Here is a 21,819-nt window from a genome sequence, read left to right as displayed (position 1 = left end):
GTTCAAACTCCACAATTCTTTCTCTTGATACAGGTGGTATTCTCCATCACAGATAGTACAAAATTGTGCCTGATTGTTGCACTGATGGAATGAACAAGTTCATTAAGGTTGATCATCACCCCCATGTTGGAGTTAGGGTGTACAATGTTTTTCCAGTTCTACTCATCTCGTTCAGCATCAGTTTATGCAAATCTTTCCAGGCTTCCCTGAATCCCAATCCCTCTTGGTTTCTAATAGAACAATAGTGTTCCATAACATACAGATACCACACTTTATTAAGCCATTCCCCAATTGAAGGGCATTCAGTCGATGTCCAATTCTTTGCCACGACAAAAAAAAGGCTACTATGAATATTTTTGTGCAAGTGCTATTTTTACCCTTTTTCATAATTTCTTCAAGGTATAGACCCAGTAGTACTATTGCTGGATCGAAGGCTATGCAGATTTTCATTGCTATTTGGGTGTAGTTTCAGACTGCTCTCCAGAAAGGTTGGATGAGTTCACAGCTCCATCAACAGTGCAACAGTGTCCCAGGTTTCCCACATCCCTTCCAACATTGATCATTGTCATTTCTGGTCATATTGGCCAGTCTGAAAGGTATGAGGTGATACCTAAGAGATGCTTTATTTTGTATTTATCTAATAAGTAATGATTTAGAAGATTAATTTGCAAAACTATGTAGCTATGTATTACATATCGTTGAAGTTTCTTGTGTTGCAATGTAGCATAGAAAAAAAATGAATTTATTTTTAAAAAGAATGTTTCAATGTGGTCATATAGAGTGACCCAGGAGGTGGGGGAGGGTGAGGTGAACCAAAATGGCAGAGATAAACCAGGAACTTAGCTTAGCTGTTCTAGGAGTACCTCAGAAACAACATCAATGAAGCCTCTATACCAGAGGCAGGGAATGTTCAGTCTGTGAACTAGAAATGAAATCATATAAGAAACAATTTGGTCTGGGGTTGCCATTTTAAGTAACCCCAGGAGGAATTCAAATATAATAAATATTGGGGCTTTTAATGGATGAATTAATTAAATGTTTGTCCAAATATTACATGCTAATTTTTATGTTGCTGTTTTTTTAGGGTTTTTTTTTTTTTTGCAAGGCAAATGGGGTTAAGTGGCTTGACCAAGGCCACACAGCTAGGTAATTATTAAGTGTCTGAGACTGTATTTGAACACAGGTACTCCTGACTCCAGGGCCAGTGCTTTATCCACTGCGCCACCTAGCCATCCTATGTTGCTATTTTGTATGGTTAGTGAATAATGGTATAAATATACAAAAGGTCTTTGGCAGGAAAAAAAGGTTCACTATCCCTTCTCTAAATGGATTCTAAATAGAAGTAACAGAATCCACAAAAGGACAGATTGGAACATTTTCCAAGACAAGATTAATATGAGAAGGACTTCAGAAGAGGTCTTCCTAAGGTAGAGGGGGAGTAGCACAGGGAGCAAAGACTAGTGTGGGTGGGTGCACAGGAGGCCAGCCTGAAGCTGTCAGCCACAGCAGAAATTTATAATCAAGAACCTTGTGGCTCAGCAGGCCAATGGGACAGAAGAGAAGCTGGAAGGGCTCCAACATAAGTGCCTGAAACTCCCTGTTCAGCCTCTGCGACTGAGCTGGATGACTCCAACCCTGTGAGCAAGCCATTAGCTTCCGAAGTGAGGAAGGTCTGTGAGAAAGCCCTTTCTCCAACACAAAATGTCTGGGACTACACTCTCTGGTCAAGAAACGGGGCTCAACATGAGTAAGAAAAGAAAATGACTCTTTAAAAATAGGAGAAGAAAATAACTCCTTCAAAAATATGATTGTGCAAATGGAAAAAGAAAGCAATTCTTTAAAATAATAGAATTTGGCAAGTAGAAAAACAAAACTGCTTCTAAAAGCAGATTTGTCAACTAGAAAAGGAAAAGCAAAAACTAACTGAATAAAATCATTTTTGAAAAATAGAAAAAAAGACAAATGGAATCTAGTGCCTCTATAGAAGCAATTAAATTATTAGAAGCAATCAAACAAAGTCAAAAAATAAAAAGGAGAAGACAATATTTTAAAAAAAACCCATTGTAAAAACTGACCTGGAAAACAGATCCAGAAGAGATAATTTAAGAATTATTGGACTACTTTGGATGTCATGAATATACAAAGGTCCTGGACACATCTTTCAAGAAATCTTCAAGGAAAATTACCCTGCTATTCTGTAGCTAGAGGATAAAATAGTTGTTGAAAGAATCAATTGATCATCTCCTGAAAGGGATGGCAAAATTAAAACACCAAGGGATATATCCACCAAATTCCAGAATTATTAAGTCAAGGAGAAAATACTGCAGCCAGTCATAAAAAACCCATTCAAATAGCAAGTAGATAGAATTAGAATTATTCAGGACTGGACAGCATCAACATTAAAGGATTAAAGGGATTGGAATATTATGTTCCAGATGGAAAAAGAGCTTATATTACAACAAAGAATTTACCACCCAGAAAATTGGAGCATAGTCTTTCAGGAAAAAAAAAAGATGAAATAAAATAGGTGACATTCAAATTTTCCTGATGAAAAGACCAAAACTTAACAGAAAATTCAATCTTCAAACATGAAACTCAAGAGATACATAAAAAGATAAAGAGGGAAAAAAAGAATATTAGTCAATAAGATTAAATCCCTACACAGAAAGATGAGATGATACTTGTAACTCTTGAGAACTATAATTCTATCATGGTATAAACTTAAACAGAGTATATATATATATATATATATATATATATATATACATATATATATATATATACATATATATATATGTATATATATATATATATATATATATATATATATATATATATATATATATATATATATATATATATACACAGAGACTGATTTTGATGGAATGATCTAAAAGTTAAGACATTAAAAATGATTATACTTGGATGGGAGGAAGGGGGAGGAGAATTGGGGTAAATTGCAACAGCCAAAGAATCTATCACAGTAGAGGGAAAGAAGGGAAGAATGGATTTATGGAAGTATTAACATAAGCTAGTATAAAAATATAAAAGGAAAGGGGGAAAAGATAGAGGAGGCAGATTGAGGGAGGCAATTCAGAAGCAAATCACTGGTGAAGTAGGATAGGGATAAAAGAGGAGAAGATAAGATGGAGTGTCATACAAAGTCAGTATTCATAACTGTGAATGTGAATGAGATGAACTCTCTGGTAAAATGGTAGTGGATAGAGTGGATTAAATATCAGCATTCTACAATATATTGTTTACAAGAGACACACAGAATAAAGGTAAAGGGCTGAAAACAGAATATATATGATTATCTCAACATGCTGCAAAAGTTTTTGACAAAATACCTCATTCATTCCTATTAAAATGAGAGAGAATAGGAATAAATGAAATTTTGCTTAAAATGATAGCCAGTATCTATCTAAAATCATCAGTAAGCATTATAAACAATGGGGTTAAACTGGAAGCCTTCACAATAAGATCAGAGGAAAAACAAGGATGGTTCTCATCACTATTATTATTCAATATTATATTAAAATATTAGCTTTAGCAATGAGAAGAAAAATGAATTTGAAGGAATTAGATTTGATTGTGAGAAAACAAAACTCTGGCTCTTTGATGATATGATGGTATACTTAGAGAATTCTAGAAAATCAACTACTTTAAAAATTAACAACTTTAGCAAAGTAGCAAGATATAAAATAAACCCACATAATTCATCAATATTTCAATATATAATAGAAAAAGCACAGCAACAAGAGATGGAAAAAGAAATTCCATTTAAAATATCTATAGACAATGTAAAATACTTGTGAGTCTACCTGTGAAGATAAACTCAACTATTATATGGAAAAAATTACAAAACACTTTTCACAAAAAAGTGAGATTTAAATAATTGGGGAAATGGCAATTGCTCATGGGTAGCCTGAACTTATATAATAAAAATGATAATTTTATCTAAATTAAATTATTCAGTGCCATAAAATTATTTTATTTAGTTAGAAAAATAGCAACAAAATTCATCTGGAGAAATAAAAATCAAGAATATCAAGGGGATGCAGCTAGGTGGTGCAGTGGATAGAGCACTGGCCCTGGAGTCAGGAATACCTGAGTTCAAATCTGTCCTCAGACATTTAATAATTACCTAGCTATGTGACTTTGGGCAACCCACTTAACCCCATTGCCTTGCAAAAAACCTAAAATAAAAGAGTATCATATCAAGGGAATTGATGATAAAAAAAGTGCAAAGTTAGGTAGCCTCACTGTACCAGATCTAAAACTATGTTATAGAGGTATTAACTAAGAAAAAGAAAGAAACAGCATTAAATGTCTATATTAATCTACTGTTGTTTAAACCCTACGACTCCCATTTCTTGAATAAGTACTCACTATTTTACAAAAACTGATTTACAAAAAGCAGTTCTATTTGTAGTGGCAAAACTGGAAAACAGTATGGCAGAAACTAGGCATAGACCAACACTTCATATCTAAGATAAGGTCAAAATGTATAGAATTTAGACATATAAAATGATATGATATACCAGTTTGGAGAATATAGAAAAGTTTATCTGTCAGATCTATAAAGAGGAAAGGAGTTTATGATCAAACAAGAGAAAGAGAACCCTATAAAATGCACAATGGATAATTTTGATTACATTAAGTTAAAATTTTGATCACATCAAAATAAAAAGTTTTTGCAAAACAAAATCAATTCAACCAAGATTAAAAGGAATGCAGTGAGTTGGGAAGTAATTTTTGCAGCTATTGACAATGGAGTCAAATTTGTAAGAATACAAGTCATTCCCCAATTGATAGCTGATCAAAGGATAAGAACAGGCAGTTCTCAGATATGTTGGAAAAGTGGAACACAAATGCATTGTCATGTAGTTATGAACTGACCCAACCATCCTGGAGAGCCAAAAGGAAAATAAAACTGTGCAAACCCTTTGATTCAGTATACTAGGTCAGTTTCCCAAAGAGATCACTAAAAAGGAGAAAAGACCTACATATACAAAAATATTAATTGCATTTTTTGGTAGTAGCAAAGAATTGGAAATTGAGAGGATTTCCATCAATTAGGAAGTGGCTGAACAAATTGTGGCATATGAATGTGATGGACTGCTATTGTTCTGGAAAAAATCATGAACAGGGGCAGCTAGATGGCACAGTGGATAGAGCAACTACACTGGAGTCAAACCCATCCTCAGACACTTTATAATTACTTAGCTGTATGACCTTGGCCAAGTCACTTATTTCCATTACCTTACCAAAAGGGAAAAAAAAGAAACCATGAACAGGTAGACCAGCAAAACTTGGAAAAAACTTGCATGAACTTATGCTGGTATAATAAGCATTAACAGGAGGACAGTGCAGTAGTGTAATGAACAGCTATGATAGACTTATCTCTCCTCAGTATTACAATGAGCAAAGACAGTTCTAGAAGGACTTGAGAAATGCCATCCACATCCAGAGAAAGAACTGTGGAGTCTGAACACAGACAAAAGCATGCTATTTCCTAATTTGAACATTTGCTTTATGCTTCTTCTCATGATTCAAGACATACTTTTTCCTGATTCTTTTTCACAACATGACTAATATTGAAATATGTTTAACATAGTTTTACATATATAACCTATATCAAATTACTTGCTGTCAAGGGGAGGGGGAGGGAATGGAGAGAGGGAGAAAAATTTGGAACACAATTCTTAGAAAATTAAGATTACTGGAAACTATCTTACACGTAGTTGGAAAAATAAATAAATTTAAATTTAACACCAAAAAAAAATGAGGTCTGTGTCAGTAGTATCAAACTCACAGGAGCCAGTGATGATTCATAAGGATGACTGTAGGCCACATATTGATTTAGAAAGTAACTTATCAGGGGCAGCTAGGTGGCACAGTGGATAGAGCACTGGTCCTGGAGTCAGGAGTACCCTGAGTTCAAATCTGGCCTCAGACACTTAATTAATTACCTAGCCATGGGGCCTTGGGCAAGCCACTTAACCCCATTGCCTTGCAAAAAAAAAGAAAGTAACATCAAAATTATCTAAATTTTACTTCATTTTAATAAATATCTTCTAATTATATTTTCTCCTATCTGAGCTACACTGAAGATGTTGTGGGCTTGTGCAACCTGTGGGCTGTGAGCTTGATAGCTCTGACCTAGGGCACTAGGAATAATATTTTATATGTATCTATTTTTTCATTTTATCTATCCTATTAATCTATAATTTTCATGAGGACAGGGTTTTTCCCTTTCTCTCTAACCTCAGTGCTCAATATAGTGTCTAGAATATATTAAGCTCTTAATACATGCTTATTGACTAATATATTTATTGATTCACTCTTTTTACTCCAAGTTACTCCCTCGTTGACCAAAGAAAAGCTTCCTTTTCTGGCTCAAATGTCCAATACAGTGCAAACTCTTTGTGAATTCAAAGCAGTTCTATTTGTAGTGGCAAAGAATTAGAAATTAAGGAGATTCCCATCAATTGGGAAATGACTGAACAAATTGTGGTGTGTGTGTGTGTGTGTGTGTGTGTGTGTGTGTGTGTGTGTATGTATATATATATATATATATATATATTTATATATATATATATCTCATGGAACACTATTGTTTATAATTTTATAGTTTTATAATTATAATTATAATATCCTTCTGGTTCTGCTCATCTCATATATACATATATACATGTATATATACATATATATATATATGTATAAAATGGAACACTATAAAATTATAAAACTCGGGGGCAGCTAGGTGGAACAGTGGATAAAGCACTGGCCCTGGAGTCAGGAGTACCTGGGTTCAAATCCAGTCTCAGACACTTAATAATTACCTAGCTGTGTGGCCTTGGGCAAGCTACTTAACCCCATTGCCTTGGAAAAACCTAAAAAAATTATAAAACTCATATATATATATGATGGAAACTCATACATATATATATATGTATATAAAGTCATATACATATATATATGTGATAGAACACTATTGTTCTATAAGAAATCATGAATATATATATATATATATATATATATATATATATATATATATATATGTAATGTTGGAACACTATTGTTCTATAAGAAATCATGAGGGATGTGACTTCAGAAAAGAAAGCCTGGAAAGAACTTCATGAATTGATACTGGGTGAGATGAGCAGAACCAGAAGGATATTATACACATGAACATCAACATGGGGTGATGATCAACCATGATAGACTTGTTCATTCCATCAGTGCCATAATCAGGGATCCATATCCAGAGAAGGAACTGTGGAGATTAGATGCAGATCAAAGCTTATTATTTTTCAATTTTTAAAAATTGTCTTATGCTTTTATTCATTTTATTATCTCTAATGTTTTCTTTCTTCCTTTTGGATCTGATTCTTCTCTCACAACATGTTAAATTTTGATCTATGCTTACATTTATTGCAAATGTAAAGCCTATATCATATTGCTTTTTTTTGGTGGGGTAAGGAGGAAGAGAGAAAAATTATAAAACTCAAAACCTTGATAAAAAATGATTGGCAGAAACTAACATTCTATGTAATTTGAAAAACAAATAAAATATTTATATTTAAAAACTGTGGGAAAAAACCACTCTCACTTTTGTGTTTATCTCTCTAGCATCTAGCACATAGAAATTTAATATATGTATTTTATTCATTTATTCGTTTTAAATATCTATATCTTTATAAATATAAATGCCAAGGAGATATTTTCTTCTATAAGTTGCTGAAAATAAGGTACTTCTTATATAAAAGGTGAGTAATAACCACTGGGATTAAAAAACTCCAACCCAAATTGGAAGGAATTGACATATACTTTAAATATTTCAAGGGCTGTCATGTGAAATTGGGAACAGATCTGCTTTGTTTAACCCCCAAAATTTAGAAGCAATTGCTGAAGGTTATAAAGAGGTATATTTCGGCTCTGTTTCAGGAAAAAATAAATATCTTTAAAGTAAGATATATATAATATCTGCTTGGCCATATTGTTTTCTTATTCTATATTTCATCTCAACAAGAAGGCACTAAAAGGTTGGGCAATACAGATCTGAAGTGTCTAGAATATTTTTATTTAAAAGTAGTTACCTAGGGGCAACTAGGTGGCACAGTGGATAGAGAGCACTGGCCCTGGTGTCAGGAGGAGCTGAGTTCAAATCCAGCCTCAGACACTTGATAATTACCCAGCTGTGTGATTGATCTTTGGCAAATAGCAACACCATTGTCTTGCAAAAACAAAAAAAAAAAAATTTACCTAAAGTGACTGAAGGTGGATTTGAACTCAGGTCCTCCAGTGTTCTATCCACTGTGCCAGCTGGCTGCCCTCTACCAACCCAACTTTGACCTCTAAGTCCACAAATACTGAGGGGGCAACCTTCCCACCAGCCAAATTTGTTGTTGAGTCTGTGAAACCATCAGACACTTGGAATGGGAAGAATTAAGATTTCAGAGCTTAAATCAAATTGGGAAGGAAATAAGTTTATGAACAATTAGGAGCACATAGAGCCAAATAAATTGGAATTGGAAATTATCATTGAGAATTTCTTATTATTAATGCTCTAGGTAAGTGAGCTTAAAATTGAGATTTACAAGGTACCAGCCCAAAGATTGTGAACTGAAAGACCCAGTCAATTCCCCACAATAGTTCTGGTTAGTAGGTCAAGGTTTTGAATGCCGTCCAGTGGCTTAGGCAAAGATTTTACTCTGAGAAACCTTGAAACTACTCAGAGACACACATGTTTTTGTATGCCCTTGTCCTATCCATCTTTCTTCTCATATAAAACCAAATGCATTTGTGAAGGGGTGCACCCATGATCTAAACACAGTATATGGAGGGTAAAGAGCTACCTTCACTATTAGCTAGTCTTCCAATAAAAGATGATGGCAAACTTATTTCTTACATAGTTGTCCAGTCATTTTAGTCATGTCCAACTCTTCACAACCCCAGTTGGGATTTACTTGGCAAAGAAACTGGAGTGGTTTGTCATTTTTTCAGTTGAGAAAATTGAGGCAAACAGGTTTAAGTGACTTGCCCAGGGTCATGAAATTGAGACTAAAATTGAATTCAGGAAGAGTTTGTAGGCCTATTGGGATTTAGTTTTCCTGAAGCATTCATTGATAGAGAGGGAAAACTGCTAATATTCCACTGAGTGACCAAACTGACTGTCTTTTTCTATAAGAACACTGTGCAGGAGGACAATGCATTCTGAAAAACATTACCCAGACCCTAACTTTTTACACAGTTAAAATTACAGTATGGTTCACAGCATAAGCATAGGACTACTTTGAATTGGGAAGCAGGAAAAGACAACTTTAGACCTTAATAATGGGTAACATTTAAATTGTGATTGAAGGTTTGCAAAGATTTTATATACATAAACCATCACATATCTATTAAATCTCATTTGATCCTTCCAACAACTCAATGAGATAGATGCTGTTATTATACCAATTTTACAGATGATGAAGAAATGAAAGTTGAGTGATTTTAAGTGGTTTGCCGAGGACCAAACAGATAGTACTATGTTTGGGACAGTGATGTTTTTCCTGCCTCCAAATCCAGTAATGTATGTACTGTACCACTTAGATCCCTTAAGATCAGTCTCACTATTATCACATTATCTATCACAGCATCTATTTGTCTCAACTTTATTTTTTCCCCAGGCAAGGAAATTTCATTTCTGATCCTTCAGCACTTCAAATACTAATGTTATTATTTATTCAATCAATAATATGCAAAGTTGGGGCGGATAGGTAATGCATTGAATAGAGCACCAGCCCTGGAGTCAGAAGTACCTGAGTTCAAATGTGGCTCAGACACTTAGTAATTACCTAATTGTGTGGCCTTGGGCAAGCCACTTAACCCCTTTGCCTTGCAAACAAAACAAAAAAAAAAAAAAACCCTAAAAATAACATGCAAAGTTTTCTAGAGATGAAGAGTGAACTTTATTTATTTATTTTTTTTGGCAAGGCAATGGGGGTTAAGTGACTAGATAATTATTGGGTGTCTGAGGTCAAATTTGAACTCAGGTACTCCTGACTCCAGGGCCCATGCTTTTTCCACTGCACCATCTAGCTGCCCCATGAGTGAACTTTAAATGGTATTCTGAAATAAAAATTTAAAAACACCCTAAAGTAATCCTCCAAATTTTGAAGGACTATAAAGAGTTCAGATTATATGGTTTCAATCATTCTTCCACTATTAAATTACTTCAGGAAAATACTTATAAGTAAGGTGCAATTTGTGGAGCTTCATGACAAATTCAATACTGATTACAGTTTGTCTTAATTTTAAGATTCCAAATCTATTCCCTTGATAAGCTTCCAACATTCCTTTTAAAGTAAAAGTATTAGGTTAGATAGTTCATAATTAAAATAACAACTTTAAATTCTTTTGCTATTATATAGTTGTTTGATATAGACCAACAAATAGTGACCAATGGAGATTTTTTTTAAAGGATACAGAGAATTCTTGTCTATGATTTCCCCAGTCTAAGGATATTCCAATGTGGAAAACAAATCAATTAGTGAAGTTTATTATCTATGCGATAACATAGAGTCTTAAAAAGCTGCCAGAGTCACTGAGCCTTCAGTAGCTTATCCATGGTCATCTGTTCAATTATGTGTTAGAGAATTTGAACACAGGTCTTCTTGACGCCATAATCCACCTTCTATCCTTGTTTTCTTTTCTGCCTAGTAGTGGTACTTTATTTTCTGACTATTCTAGACACAACTTTTCCAGAACTCTTTCATCCTGCCTCATAATACTGACATTACTACTTTTATACTTCTATGAATAATCGTTTTAGAAATGTCTGATTATAGATGTTAGCAAGCAAGTCCCCATGTATCCATGTAATTGTATACCAGATAGCTGAACCTAATGTGCACTCAGAGGACAGGGTCCCTTTTGGTCAATCTTACAATACTTGCATATTTATTTATAGATACCTTAAAATAATTTTGACTTTCAAAAGTTTATAGGTTTCAAAATAGGAACTACTGCACTAGTCCTTCCCTCTACTCTCAGAGAAACAAATTTCATTTTTCCTCCTTCATCTTCTACCTTTAATTTTTTTGGTTCTGCTTCTCCTTTTTCCTAATTGTCAGTTTTTTCAAACAATCTCCTCCAAGCCCTCTGCTCTTCCCTCTCTATTCTTTCTCCATTAGAAAGTCCTTTGCAGATGACTTTTGTGGTAGAAAGAGCCAATGTTTTGAATTGTGCATGTCCCTCAATTGCAAAGCATATATCTAGCAACTTGTACATACCAAGGACACATTGGCATGAACATTTTCACACTCACATGTATATAAGTGCCTGATACATGTCACACCCTATGTTAGACAGAGAAGATTATAAAGACAAAAGGGAGGCATCCCTTCCTTCAAAATGCTTATATTCTATCAGGGTCAACATGTACAGATAGATAAAATATGCAAAAGATACAAAGCAGATAAAAATGTAATTTGGGGGTGAAAGATGTTAGCAGTTGAGAGGATGGAAGGCAGGACAGAAAAAGACATCACGAAAAAAGAATTTTATCTGAAACTTGAGCATAAATGTACATTTACAAAGGTAGAAGTGGAAAGACAAATGTATTTCAGACACTGGAGATGAATCATCTTTGTAAAGACACAAATCTGGGAAATGGTATCCCGAGTGGAAAAAGACATGAGAAAGTACAGCTTGATTTGACCATGGAGTGCATGGAAGGGAATCAATGTAGTAAGGCAGGTTAGATAGGATGTGACCAAATTGTTAAATTTTTCCCTGCCCCCATGAAAATAAATAGTTTCAATTTGATCTTAGGTTGTTGGAAGCCCCTGTAGTTTATTGAAGTAAGGCTGAAGGAGGAGACTTGGTCATCTTTAGGGAAATCTCTTTGGGGATTTCATGGAATATATTTTATAGTGGTAGACATTCCAGAAAGATAAATTTATTAGAAGACTATTTTCAACAGGAAAGAGCTGATGAGAGCTTGTATTAAGGAGGTGATTGCATGAGTAAAGTAAAAAACTTTTCAAATGAAGTATCAATCACTGACTAGTTAAAATCTGACCAAATCACAGTGAAATGAACTTAATGTATTAATATGAGTTATAGAATAGCAATGTTCTCCCTAAGAGAATGATGCTAATGAGGTCAAATTCATGGGTTCAAGTCTTAAATTGGCTTAACCAGAGTTTATATGTATACTACTTGCCAACTGCTTCACAGATGTGAGCTTTATTGTTCACAAGAAAGACGGGGTGACAGCATCCATTCATCATAGCTCCATCGCCACTATTAGAAATTTAACTGATAACACATGCCCTACTAATATATAGGTCAGTAGTGACATTAATTCTTATATATACAAGAAAATAGAAATGTGACATGACTGACAAATATTATTGTGATCTTCAGCAAAAGTAACAGAAGCAGAGGTTCAGAATGAAGAAGTATAATATTTCACTCTGCAACATCTGGAAACCACATTTTAGGAAAGACATTGATGACCTAGAAGATGTCTAGAAAGAAATTCTAATTGGAAGGAATTTAAAGTCATGGCATGTGAAGATTTATTGAAGAAATTGGAAAGATTTACTCAAAAAGAAAGGACAATTTTGGCAGGATATGATAATTTTTGTCAAGGGCAATAACATGGTAAATACATTAGATTTCATCTGCTTTGTTTCCAAAAGGTGAACTAGGACTAACGGGAAAGTTCTTGGGCATCAAAATTTGATTCATTATAAGGCAAAAAATTCTTGACAGTGAACTATCTGAAATTATAGTGAGCTGTTTTAAAAGTTGTTAAGTTCCCTCAAAATGAAAGTATTTCAGTAAATAAGGCATTCAGATCTCTAATCAGGGATGTTATAGAGTACAATCATATATCGGGCATGCATCTTGATTTGGATCCAAGATCCCTTCCAACACTACAGTTCTGTAAGTCAATTCTTCACACAGAGAAGTTGACGAGAGTTACACAGAATGGAGAGAAATACATAGTTTAAGATATGCATCATTAGAAGGAATGTCTACATTATCAAAATCAGAGATTAATTGGTATATTGGAGTATGAATTAGCATTATAGCAATAGTGTAGTCAAAGAATTTTATAATTATAGTGTTTTATATTATATGTTATTATATATCACATCATAATATAGATTACATATTTATATTATGCATTTATAATGTGTTATATATTATTTTATAGTATATTCAAATATTTATAATATATTGTATTATTATATATATTATTATGCTAGTACTATATTCATATATGATGGTATCATATTCATATGATACTATTACATTCATATTATATACTATAGTTTGCTATTATTTCAAGAACTGGGAAATCAAAGGCAAAATATAGTTCCTCTAAAGGAGTTCAGAGTCTGATGAGGGAGATAACTTGCAAATAATTATCTACAAACAAGATATACTTATAAAGTATAGATTTGATAAAATGGAGATAATCAGCAAAGACACTAGAATTAAGGGAATCAAGAATGGAGAAAAGGTGGGACTTGAAGCAAGTCAGAAAAGCACAGACAGAGATAAGGAGGGGAAGCATTTTAAGTATGAGGGTAGCCTATGAAAATGTCCAGAGATGGACAATATCTTCTGTGAGAAACATCAAAAAGGTCTGTGTCCCTGGATCACACAGTATGTTGAGATGTGAGGAGCAAGGTCTAAAAAAGACTAGAAAGGTAGGAGAGGGCTAGGTAATGATGGATCTTGAACATCAAACATTTATTTAGTCCTTGAAGTGATGGGAAGTCACTGAAGTTGATTAAATAGCATAGGTGAACAATATGATCACAATCTCACTTTAAGAAGTTCACCTTGGCAGCTGAGTGGAGGAAGGACTGGAGGATGGGGAGAATTGTGGCATCATCCAGGCATGAGGTGATGAGGACCTATCCTAGAGTATTGGCAGTGTGAGAGGCAAGAAGCAAGTTTCTAAGAGAGATGGTATACTACTGACATTGACAAAAATGTGGCAACAGATTGAAGAAGGAGGATGATATGGTGAGTTCTCAGGACAAAAAAAAGGTACTTGAATGAAGGAGAGTAAGGAATGACATTTTGTTTACTTTTTTATTCTTTAATGTTTAGCACAGAGTAAGCACTAATTGTTGTCTTTCTTCCTTCTTCCTTCTCTCCTTCCTTCCTTCCTTCCTGCATTGCTGCCTTCCTGCTTGCCTTCCTTCCCTCTTCCATTTCCTTCTTTCTTTTTCTTTCTCCCCTCCTTTCTTTTTTCTTCATTTTCTCTCTTTTTTCTGTCTCTCTTTCCTTTCTCTTATTTCATCATTTTAACTATCTATGCATCTACCAGTTACAGTCTTTCAGTTTTTTCATTGACATTGGTCATAAATGTTTTATTTAGAAAAAGTCAGTAAAATGTGCCAACAATGGCAAAAATAAATCTTGTCACATTCTGCAACAGGAAAAAAATGCTTATAGGTATTACAGAATTTTGATATGAATGAAATTTAGTTGTATTTCAAGTCATGTCACAAATCCTAAACAGTTTCCATTTTAAAGTGTGATTCTAGTCTCATTTAAAAAAAAAACCCTCTTACTTGATTAGAATTTAGGTATGATAAGGGATTATATTTAACATTTATATAGAGCCTTAAATTTCTCAAAAGTACTCATATTTTCTTATTTGATCCTTACAACAACCTACAGGCGTAGGATTCTTTGTTATGTCCATTTTACCATTAAGAAACTTTAAGATGGAACCTATATGAATAGGTTCATTGAAAATATAATTTGAAAGAGTTAACATTGTTTTCTTCCCACCCTGGAATGGCAGGTGGAAAAACTAGTCATTAAAGGAGATTTTGGTAAGCTTCCAAGATTGAACTTGTCCTAGGCAAACCTCAATTGAGTTATATACCATTGTATTTGATAATTTGTATCTTCATATTTGGGAGAAATGGATTATTGCATCATCATGAATTGGGAAGAAATTTCAAAGGCCATTTAGTCCAACATCTTCACTTAACAAATAATGAGTTTAAATGACTTACTTGAGGTCACATAAGTGAAAAGTAGAAGAATCCAATTTCTCTTATCTGAAATCTATTGTGCTTTTTCCTTGTATTGCTAACTAGTCTAATTTTGAAAAGTTCTTATATAACTTGTTTGTTGGAAATGATTTTTTAAAGCATTCATGATTTGTTTCCAAGGAAGTTTAAAAATGACATGGAAGTTGTTCTTTTTAATATTTATCTTCATGCATATGAGCAAACAAAACCATAACAACAACACATGATTTATTCTTAGAAACAGCACGTGCAATCTGTGACAACTTTTAGCTTGAAATAATTTGAAATAAGTTAGCACGCTTGCTAAGCTATCCACAGAACCAGACGTTTTGTGTTTGATACATATCTCATTGTAAACAAGCTAAGAATAGATTCCATGAAATCCAAACATTAGTTCCTTTTTTCTCTTTCCAGCTAATTTTAATTTTAAGATCCATGAGCTGGGGCTAGCAGTGGGTCTTATATCCAGTTCCTCACTAAAACAGGTATTTCAAGTGTCTGGCTGGAATAAATTCATGTTTATTTCATTTTCACAAAAATTGCAGAATATATCTTTATTGTACATTGAACAAACATTCATTAACTCTCTACTAAGTGCAAGGTTCAATGATAAGTATTGGAACAATAAAGATTAAAAATGAAATACTTCCTGCCCACAAGGATCTTGAAATGGAATCTATCCATCCATCTATCTATCTATCTATCTATCTATCTATCTATAGAGAAAGAAATATCTGTAGATATATTAAGTGTTTATGTATACATTGTATATATAGAGATACAAAGGCAGAGAACTATAGATATATCTATCTGTCTGTCAATGCCTATCTATCTGACTGTATCTCTCTCAGTCATAGACAGACACACACACACACACACACACACACACACACACAGACTTATTTTAGTCTTCTGCTCTGAATGTGGAGGAGGGAGATGGGGAGGTGAGAGGGAGATTTCAGAATTTTGCTTGTTATATATGAACTGAACAAAAATCTACATGAGTAGACATAGCAACAATTGGAGGGAAAATTATGCATAAATGTAAATCAGTGACAATGAACAAATCACTGAGGAGGGTTTCAGGTAAGCAATTTCATTTCAGAGAATAGCAGGTTTTGGTAAATAATACAGACAATAAAGTATATCTTTTTTATAATTTATTTATTTTCATCCATATGCACATGAATATTTCCAAATTACAAAATTTCCCATCATCCTCCCTTCCCACCCTCCTCTCCCCTCAACAGGAAACAGTCAGGTTAGGGAACAGTCAGGTTTTTGATAGACATGTTTACAAATGAGTAATTTTCAGTTTAAGGAACTAGGATTACGGGAAAGAGATACATAAGAGATAATTTTTATAAATTGTTCATCAAATTAGGAAGAGTTTTTTTTTAGTGTTTTGTTTTGTTTGTTTTTCTTCCTCTGGATGGGGTCATTATATTCCATAACCAGTCAAATGCAATTATTCCAGCTCTCTGGGCTGCTGAGAGAAGCTGCTTCCATCAAGGTTGTTCATCTCATAATGTTGTAGCTGATGTGTATATTTTTCTCTTTTCCCTTCACTCAGCATCAGATCCCATAAGTCATTCCATGCTTCTCTAGAGTCCAACCATTTATGGTTTCTCAGAGAACAATAGTATTCCATAGTATTCCTGTACCATAACTTGTTCAGTCATTCCCCAATTGATGGGCATCCCTTCAATTTCCAATTCTTTGCCACTACAAAAAGAACTACTATAAATATTTTGGAACATGTAGGACTTTCCCCATTTTTTATATTTTCTTCTGGATATAGACCTTGAATTGGAATTGCTGGGTCAAAGGGTATGAATACTTTTATTGCTCTTTAGGCAAAGTTCCATATTACTCTCCAGAAAGGCTGGATCCATTCACAACTCCACCAGCAATGCATCAATGCCCCAATCCTCCCACAACCTTTCCAACATTTATCATCTTCCCTTTTCTCATCTTGGCTAATCTAATAGGTGTGAGATGATACCTCATTGTTTTAATTTGCATTTCTCTAATCAATAGTAATTTGGAGCATTTTTTCATATGATTATATACATATAGTTTTAATTTCTTCATTTGAAAATTGTCTTTACATATCCTTTGACCATTTATCATTTGGGGAATGACTTGCAATCTTATAAATTTGATCAAGTTCTCTCTATATATTTTAGAAATGAGATCTTTATCAGAACACCTGGTTGTGAATATTGTTTCCCAGCTTTCTGCTTTCCTTTTAATTGGTAGTATTGATTTTATTAATGCAAAACCTTTTTAATTTAATATCATCACAATCATTTTTTTGCAGTTTATAATGCACTCAAATTTTTGATTGGTCATAAATTTATCCTTTTTTCCATAGATCAGATAGATAGAGTAATTTTTGGTCTAATAATTTACCTATGGTATCACTCTTTGACCTTATTTTATATAGGGTGTAAGATGTGGATCTATGCCAATTTTTGCCATACTATTTTCCAGTTTTCCTAATATTTTTTGTTAAATAGTGAGTTCTTATCCCAGAAACTGATTTCTTTGCATTTCTCAAATAGTAGATTGTTGTAGTTATTCACTGCAGTTTCTTTTGAACCTATCCTAATCCACTGTTTCTTAACCAGCACCGGGTAGTTTTCATGACTGCTGCTTTATAGTATAGTTTTAGATCTGGTAGAGCTAAGCCACCTTCCTTTACATTTTTTTTTCATCAGTTCCCTTGCTATTCTTGCCCTTTTGTTGCTCCAGATGAATTTTGTTTCTATTTTTTCTAGCTTTGTAAAGTAGTTATTTGGTAGTTTTATTGGTATGGCACCAAAAAGGTATTTAATTTGGGTAGAATTTTCATGTTTATATAAGCTTGACCTAACTGTGAACATTTGAAATTTTTCCAGGTATTTAGATCTGACTTTATTTGGGTGAGGAGTGCTTTATAATTGTGTTCATACAGTTTATGGATTTGTCTCATGAGGTAGATTCCCAAATATTTAATGTTGTCTGCAGCTATTTTAAATGGAATTTCTCTTTCTATCTCTTACTCTTGGACTTTATTGCTTATATATAGAAATGCTGATGATTTATGTGGGGTTTTTTAATATCCTGATACTTTGCTGAATTTGTTAATTGTTTCAAAGTGTTTTTAAGGAGATTTTCTTGGGTTCACTAGGTATACCATCATATTATCTGTGAAGAGTGAAAATTTTGCTTCCCTATTGCCAAATCTAATTGCCTATTTCTTCTCTTATTGCTACAGCTAAAGTATATCTTTAAAAGCATCTCATTGAGTAGAAAAATGTACAAATAAAATACTTTTAGGTATTTTAAGTCAAGAAGAAAGCCTTTGTAATATACCTTTCATTCACGCCTGTAGACAGCAATAAATTGAGAGACTTAAGGGAATGAATTGATTTCCTCTAGTTAATTATATGAGGCATGAGCTTTTGAAAATTGGTAAAGACTCTTAAGAGCTGATTCTTTATATCTTGGTGCAGCTAGGTGGTGCAGTGGATAGAGAGCCAAGGCTGGAATAAAGAACTGTGTTCAAATCTGGCCTCAGACACTTGCTAACTATATGTTCTGGAGAATGGCAAACCATTCAAATATCTTTGCTAAGAAAATCCCGAACAAGGTCACAGAAACTCAGAGACAACTGAACAACAATAACAACCACAAATCTACAACCCAGAAATAAACAAACACAAACAGAGCTTGATATATTGTTTTGTTGGTTTCAAGACTTTAAAAAGTGAGGAAAGAATGTTAATAGCAAATTAAATCTAAGAGCGCATAATATTTTTTTTGGAAAGCTGGTTATCAAATATTTGCTAGTACATCACCAATTATGACTCTCCTGACTCCAGGGCTGGGGCTCTATCCACTGTGCCACCTAGCTGCACCCCAATTATGACTCATAGTGGAGTAGGATTCCTGATTGCCATTCCTCCAAATCCTTGATTAATATTATAATCTCACTTATATTTTCATGGGATTGCAGGTGATTATATCTTGAATGTACATTGAGGTTCAGAGGATCATGGACCTAGAAGTGTAAGATTACCTAGTTGTCATGTTTGTTTTTTGTTTCTTTTTGTATAGTAATGAAATTTTTACTGAATAATTCATCTAATACTTGCTAATACAAATGGAAAGGTGATGTTGTCTCTGTTTTTATTCTGAATTTAACACAAATAGCAAAGAAAACAATGGATTTTTTTCATGAAGTTGGAAATCAGAATTTTGTACAAATCATGCTTTATTTTAAATATGTAATAAATTGAACACATAACTTTCAAAGGTGTCCTGTTCATCTGTGTTTCCTTCTATCCTATGCTAAAAAAGGACTAAGTAGCATGCTTCCTTCTGTTCCTCTGGACCTATAATTGGTTATTGCATTCATCAGAATTATTAAATTTTTCAAAGATTTTTTTTCTTTACAATGTGATTGATATTGTATAAATTGCATTTTCTACATTAGTTCATTCAAGTATTCCTAGGTTTCTAGGTTTCCTTGAAACTATCTCTTTTGTCATTTTTTTTTTGGTTTTTGCAAGGCAAATGGGGTTAAGTGGCTTGCCCAAGACCACACAGCTAGGTAATTATTAAATCTCTGAGGCCGGATTTGAACTCAGGTATTCCTGACTTCAGGGCCGGTGCTCTATCCACTGTGCAATCTAGCCACCCCTCTTTTGTCATTTCTTACTGCACAATATAATCCATGAATACAATGCAACCTATTCCCAAATTAATAGATATCTTCTTAGTTTCTAGTTCCTTTATTAAATATTTCCCAATTACATTAAAATGGTAAATAATCATTCAAAAATGATTTTCAAATTCTCCCCCCCACTTCATAACTTTTGAGAATGCAGACAATTTTATATTGCTTATATATAAGCAATCATGGAAAGAATATGTCCATATTTGGTATATTGTAAAAGAAAATGATGTTACTTGCAAAGAATAATACTGTTGTTTCCTTATTAACTATTCTAATTCCTTCCATTTCTTTTTCTTGTAATTGCTATAGTTAACATTTTTGTACAATATTGATAGTGGTGATTATGAACAACCTTATTTCACCCTTGATCTTATTGGGAAAGGTTTAAGTTCATCCCCATTTCAGATGAAGCTTGTTAATGGTTTTATATATATATATATATATATATATATATATATATATATATATATATATATATATTACTAATCATTTTAAGAATGGCTCCATTTACTCCTTTGCATTATAGTGGATTATTTTTTCAATAATAACTTTGTATTTTCTCAAAGGCTTTTTTTGCATCTCTTAATATCATATAATTTTTATTGTTTTTATAATTGATATGGTAAATATGCTAACAGTTTGCCTAATATTAAACCAGACCTGAATCCTATCTCATCTTAGAAGAGTATATGATTTCTGTGCTATTCCTGTAATCTTCCTAAAATTTTATATAAAATTTTTATTTAGTATTCATTAGAGAAATTGACCTATAGTTTTATATCAGTTTTTTTCACTTTCTGGTTTAAGTATCAAATCATATTTGTTAATAAAAGAAATTTGGTAGGACTGCTCTTTACCAATTTTTCCAGATAGTTTTCATAGTTCTGGATTAATAATTCTTTAAACACTTATTAGATTTCACTTTTAAATTTATCTGACCCTGGAGAGGTTTTTTGGTTTTGCTTTTTTTAAATAGTGAACTCACTGGTGGTTTATTTCTTTTCTTTTTTTAAATTTTATTTATTTAAGGCAAAGGGGTTAAGTGATTTGCCCAAGGGCATGCAGCCAGGCATTTGTCATCTTCCCATTATAGAAAAGTAAATAGTTGAATCTTTTTGAGTCCATAATTACTACTTCTGGAAATCAATGTTTTTGTGCTTCTCTTGAGTCTTATGTTTGAAAATCAAATTTTTGTATTTGACTCTAGTTTTTGTCAACATCATCAACTCAATTTTCTACATAGAATTTTTCAAATGCCCTAATAAAGATAAACTTTTGAGAAGTTGCATTTATCATCTTCCCTTTATAGAAAGGTAAATACATGAATCTTGTTCAATCCTTAATTATTGCTCTTTCAAGTTAATTTTTTTATGTTTCTTGTCAGTCTTGTGTTTGAAAATCAAATTTTCTATTCAATACTGGTTTTTTCATCAGGAATACTCAAATGTTCTTTTCATTAAATGTCAATTTTTTTTTCACTTGAAGAATTATATTTAGTTTTGCTACATAGGTTATTCTTGGTTTCAATCCCAGCTCTTTTGCCTTCCAGAATATTATATACAAAGCTTTGTGCTCTGTTAATATTACAGCTGTTAAAATTTTTTATTATATGTATTGTGGCTCCATGCTATTTGAATAGTTTATTTCTGGTTTCTTGAAGTATTTTCTTTGACCTTTGAGCTCTGGATTTAGTTATGCTATTACTGGGAGTTTTCATTCCCATGAATGTATTTTTTAAGAAAGATTTTATTTATTTTGAGTTTTAAAATTTCTCCCCCCATTCTTGCTTCCCCCCCCCCCCACAGAAGGTAGTCTGTTAGACTTTACATTGTTTTCTTGGAATACATTGATCTAAGTTGAATGTGATGAGAGAGAAATCATATTCTTAAGGAAGAAAAATAAAGTATAAGAGATAGCAAAATAGTATAATAAGATATTTTTTTTCTAAATTGATCTTTGATCTTTGATCAAACTCCACAGTTCTTTCTCTGGATACAGATGGTATTCTCCATCACAGAGAGTCCA

The sequence above is a fragment of the Macrotis lagotis genome, chromosome 5 (assembly GCF_037893015.1).
Source record: "Macrotis lagotis isolate mMagLag1 chromosome 5, bilby.v1.9.chrom.fasta, whole genome shotgun sequence".
In the NCBI taxonomy this organism is placed as follows: domain Eukaryota; kingdom Metazoa; phylum Chordata; class Mammalia; order Peramelemorphia; family Peramelidae; genus Macrotis; species Macrotis lagotis.
The sequence above is the reverse complement of the archived record's forward strand: the minus strand, read 5'-3'. Positions refer to the sequence as shown.